This window comes from Corylus avellana, chromosome 1 (assembly GCF_965113065.1).
Source record: "Corylus avellana chromosome 1, dhCorAvel1.hap1.2, whole genome shotgun sequence".
Lineage (NCBI taxonomy): Eukaryota > Viridiplantae > Streptophyta > Magnoliopsida > Fagales > Betulaceae > Corylus > Corylus avellana.
This window is the reverse complement of record NC_142490.1, coordinates 43,510,714-43,516,674: the sequence shown is the minus strand read 5'-3', so window position 1 is coordinate 43,516,674 and position 5,961 is coordinate 43,510,714. Positions and strand designations below refer to the sequence as shown.

Below are 5,961 nucleotides of genomic sequence, written 5' to 3'. Positions count from 1 at the left end.
TAGCATTCTAAAGACAAATAATTTCTTGTAATATTCAAAACAATAATGTGTAAAAATATGCAGTGGAAAAAAAAAAAAAAAAAAAAAACTTAAGCGAATCATGTAACCTAAACAATAGAAACTTTGAATTTTTTTTTTAGTAAAGAGGTGTCTTGTGAGCTATGCCCACTAATACCTTAGAATAAACATGTTTTGTATTTATAGGCTAGGCCATGAACCATTGATTAAAACTTTTTTTTAATTATTCCTTCCATTAAATAATACAAAATCAATTTCAATTATGATTCCACAAATAATATATATTTTTTTTGACATGAAATAATTTTTTATTTGTGATAAATTACTGAACATCTTAATTTATGTCTAGCTAATTAAACCATACGTGACATGCATGCTCAATATCTAACATTTGTAATTTAGCTAATACGGTTTTTTTTTTTTTTTTTTTTTGTCTTCTTTCTTTTTTGATCACCAAGTGTTCCATTTGCGTATAGAACAATTATTAAGGTAGAAAATACTATCGCGCGTTGGGTTCGAATTATGTTGATGCATGGGTATAAGACAATATAGGTCAACCTTAATCCGCCACATCCATCCCCATTAAACCAAAGACCCAATTATTTTGGACAAAAACTAGTTAAATCCCAGGATTTCTTGGGTGGGTAATAGCATCCTAAAGACAAACAATTTCTTGTAATATTCAAAACAATAATATCTTAAAATATGGAATGGAAAAAGATTTAAAATTACCTACGTTCATACTTAAGCGAATCAAATGACTTAAGCAACATGAACTATGAATAATTTTTTTTTTTTTTTTTTTTTTTTCATTTTTAGTAAAAGAGGTATCTTCTAATAAATAAATAAGCTATGCCCACTAATACCTCATACATGGAATAAACATGTTTCTGTATTCATAGGCTAGCTAGCTAGGTCATGGACGATCAATTAAAACTTTTTTCTTAATTATTCATCTCATTAAGTAATACAAATTCAGAATAAAATCTACTTCAATTATAATCCCACAAATAATTATTTATTTGTGATAAATTACTGAACACCTTAATTTTTTTATTTTTTTATTTATTTTTTATTTTTTACATAAACAGCTTAATTTATGTATACTTAAACTGTACATGGCATGTGGGCCTAATTTCTAATATTTCTTAGTCAGCTAAATTATTATTATTATTATTACTTTCACCGAGTGCTCGATTTGCTTCTAGAACAATTATTAAGGTAAAAAATACTATCAAATATTAGGTTTGGTCTTGTCGATGCATGAGTATAAGACATGAATATTGGGTTTGGGTCAATTATATCCCGACACATTTAATTAAACGGGTCAAATTTCTTAATCCAAAACATCTAATTTCGTGTTAGGTTCATGTCGAGTTTGGGAGTTGTTTAAAAAATTGTTAGCCCTAGTGTCAGGTTTGAATCATATTGAGCAATAAGTATAAGATATATAACTTAACCATAACCCGAATCATTTAATTAATTGTGTTTATAGTTTGTCCATAAAGTTGGCGAAGTAATGCGATTGTAATGCATATAAAGTTTTATTGTCTTACAAATTAACATGTTACGTCCTTGAATGTAATTATATAAGATTTTACAAACATGTTTAAAAGTTTGTCCATTCAATGTAACCTGTTGTCATCATTTTTATAATTTATTTTAGTCTTTCATTGGATACAGTTATTCTTCTAGAAAAGCTGTCAACAAACTTTGGTGTCCATAATTAAACCATTATATTATACAAGTAATTCTACGATGCTTACTTGTATTCTACTAAGAATAATGTGGCTATTAAAATCACAATTTGATCAAATTTTAATAATAATCAATCACAAGCTTCTTAATAAAACACAAGTAAGACATAAGTAGGCCTCCTAAAATTGCTCTATATTATATTGTCAACTCTTATGCCAACTATTACACTGAGTAATCTTGTGTTAACTATCATAAATAATTGAGTAATTCTATTTATTAGGCTCTTATACTATTGTTTCTTTATATATATATAGAAAAGGCTGTTAACAAACTTTGGTGTCCATAATTGAACCATTATATTATACGGTCAACTCTTATACCAACTATATATTATACTGAGTTATCATGTTTTGACTATCATGATTAGTAATTTTATTTATTAGACTCTTATATGATTGTTATGCAACTGAAATAAAATGACAATAAAAATTAATCCTTCATTTTTTTTAAGTGTTGATTCAATGATTGACTTTCACTGTCACATTATTAAGTTGTGCAATAATAGTCTAATAGTCTACAAAATAACATATTACTCTAACCGACTATATATAAATTGACTTGTGGTTCAAAATAACAATATATATATACCTCCTGATTTCATTTGTTTGTTTATCACACTACTCTCACAGCCGACGAAAGCCATCACATTTTCAATTCTATGGATTTCATTATGTTCGTTCCTATGTATGGTTTATTTTTACTCTTTTATCAATAGTTGCGTCATTTCAATCGAGAAACAAAAATCAAGACACAGGGATAGTGTACTTTTTTTGAACCCTAATTTGGAGAGGCATCAGAAAATTCCCATGAGATTTTTTTTTTTGCTATTCAATTCTCATTAGATATGAAATTGATTATAAATATGCATTCAATCTCATACTTCATCTTAATTACCTTAATTCCTCTAAATTTTGTCTCGTCCATGACACATATTAGTTTTTCCATAAAACCTAAAAATTTGGGTTATCTATCAAAGTATACTTTTATTTTTTTTTTTAAAAATTATTATTATTATTTTATTTTGTTATATATGTTATATGTATTCTCACCAAACTAAGAAATATAAATAGTTATTCCATTTTACATTCTCAATAATAATAATTATTATTTTTTAATGAAATAGTCATTTTCTGTACCAAATAGAACTAACACTCGAAGTTCTAGCTCTTCAACAGGGTGAAAGAAAGGAGAAAGAAAATTAAACAACCAAGGGAAGGATATGTTTAACTCCATCAAGAAGTTGTATGATGAATGGAGCATCCAAGGTTTCGTTCTGTTCAGTCTCTCACTACAGATCATTCTAATTCTGATTGCACCATTTAGAAAACGCACAGGAAATGTGATGGTAATCTCGCTGATTTGGCTAGCTTACTTGCTGGCCGATTGGGCTGCTATCTTTGCATTGGGACTTATTTCCAGCCGTCAAAAATATACTCAAAAATTTGATGATCATGCTGACATTCTGGCGTTTTGGGCTCCCTTTCTTTTGTTACACCTCGGTGGTCCAGATACCGTAACTGCTTTTTCTCTGGAGGATAATGCTCTCTGGCTAAGGCACTTGGTTGGGCTCCTAAGCCAGGTTCTCACTGCTATTATTGTCTATGGCCAATCCCTTCCCAGTAACAAGTTATGGGTCCCTACTCTCCTTCTGTTTGTCGCTGGAACCATCAAGTATGGTGAGCGAACATATGCTTTATTTCAAGCAAACCTGAATACATTTCGAAAATCCATTCTTAAAGCGCCTGACCCAGGGCCTGACTATGCAGAGTTTATGGAGGGATACTCTGCAATAGAAAAGGCCAAACGCCAACGTCCAATGATACACCTGCTACCAGGAGGTATTGTCCTGAAACGCCATGAAAGCGATCTCGATGCTATTGCGGAGGTGCGACTTGCTTATCACTTCTTTGAAATGTTCAAGGGTCTCATCGTGGATCACATCTTTAATTTCGAAGAGCATCGGGAGAGCCGAGATTTTTTCGGTGACAGAACCGCAGAAGTTGTTTTTAAAGTCATAGCAATTGAACTAAACTTCTTCTATACAGTTCTCTATACGAAGGCTGTCGTGATACGTTCCATATTTGGATACTTTGCCCGGTTTACATCCAGTTGTGCGGTTGTTGCAGCTCTTTCAGCCTTCTATTCATTAGATAAGCATAGTTTTGGCAAGATTGACGTTGGAATTACCTATACCTTGCTCTTTGGTGCCATAGCCTTGGATACAATTGCTCTCTTTACGCTGGCTTTCTCGGATTGGACTATTGCTGTTGCTTCCACCCATGAGCGTGAGGAGATCATTTCAATTACTTCCAATAGGAATAAAAGAAAAAGAAGGAAAGGAATAATCAGATACTTCCTCCCTCTCTTCAGATACTTCCTCCCTCTCTTCAGATACTTTCTCCATCTCAAGAAGATAAACTGGGGAGAAGGTTTAGAATCAATGAGTTGCTTGGGACGGGCTAGACGAATCCTATTCCGGAGGTGGCATGAATCATTGGATACATACAATTTTATAGATTATTGTCTACAAGAACGTTCAAAAAAGAACCTTAAACCCTTCAATTATTTTGGCCGGATATTAAATTATGTCAGTGAAAAATTGGGCCTTAAGGATTTCTATGATCGGATGAAATACGTTTCCAAGAAACCATTAACAAAACAGCAATGGGGTTTTATCTTTGATGGGCTGAAAAAGAAACATTATTCTCACAATATACGTTCAACCCGAGGTGATTGGGTTCTACAAAATATTGATGGGATTATTGGTATTGAGAGTAGCAAGTTTAAGCATTATATCGCCGACGTTGATTATGATGAGAGCCTTATGTTATGGCATATTGCTACTGAACTCTGTTATCATACGGAGAGTCATGACGACAGCGCTAATATTAATCTTGAATTTTGTAAAATCCTTTCGGATTATATGTTATATCTTCTTGTTATGCAGCCTACTATGATGTCAGCTGTAGCAGGTATTGGCCAAAGAAGATTCCGCGATACCTGTGCCGAGGCCAAAAGATTCTTCGACAAAAAGGTCGACCTAGGACAAGAACAAGATCAAGAACATAAACAGGCTTGTACTAGAATCCTTGAAGTAAATACTGATCTGGAACCTGTTGCTGTGAAGGGGGATAGAAGCAAATCTGTGTTGTTCGATGCATGCATGTATTCTCGCCAAAAAGCTAAAAACTTTGGAGACCGAGAAGAGATGGGGTGTAATGAGTGAAGTGTGGGTGGAATTATTATCTTATGCTGCAAGCCATTGCAAGGCCAATGCTCATGTTGCTCAACTAAGCAAAGGAGGAGAACTTATCACATTTGTTTGGTTATTAATGGCTCATCTTGGCATAGGGGTCGTTCACTTCCAACATAGTACTGGTCGTGAAAGATTAGACATTTTTTGAGTAAACTGAATAAACTGGTCAATCCAATGGCTGTTTATTAAAAATAAAATAAAAATTGGAGGATGGGCAGAAGATTTTTTCTGTATCTTTATTTCCTTTCAGTAGGGATGGAGTTGTTTGTAATGTATATATATATCCACACTACTTAATTCGACCTCTTTTGCTTGATAATTTGTGGCATTGTGCTAATCTAAAAAGTAGTTTATATTTTCAGCTAATCTATCCACCGAGGGTTATTCAACTCTCCTTTCAGAACATCCCTCAAGGGTATATTTTGGTTGGGCTCGAGTATCAACTAGCTAGAGGCGTTTTTAAAATGGTCTTGAGCATTGGCTAGAACCCATATTTTAACAACCCAGAAAAGAGTCAAAAGACTATAGCGAGTGTAACGAGACACAAATTGTAGCATCTGAATTTCCTTTTTCTTTTATCCTTTTTCCTGGTTAACTCTAGTTTATAATGCAGGAGCCATGGTTGCTTCATGACTTTGCTGATGAAGATTTCTATGAGGAGGATTTGCGTTTTCTTGTGGTTGGTTATATCCGACCCGAGGTGCTATGTATTATAATATTATATACAATTACTCTTTTGCAATTTTTTGTCCCCTTGCTAATCGTTTTGGCTTTGCTATTTTACAAGGTAAAAAATGTATAGTTATGAAGTTGTTTTGTTTTGTTTTTATTTTTTATTTTTTATTTTTATTTTTTTAATTTCTGTTTGAAAACCAAAAAAATAATCCATTTTCAAGTAAAAAAAGGGGTGCGTTTTTTAAAAAATGCAT

General features: G+C 32.6%; 1 pseudogene; it reads left to right on the top strand.

Annotated features, from left to right (window-relative positions):
• The first annotated feature begins 277 nt into the window (after positions 1-277).
• Positions 278-5,180, top strand: LOC148589898 (uncharacterized; annotated as a pseudogene).
• Positions 5,181-5,961: the final 781 nt, after the last annotated feature.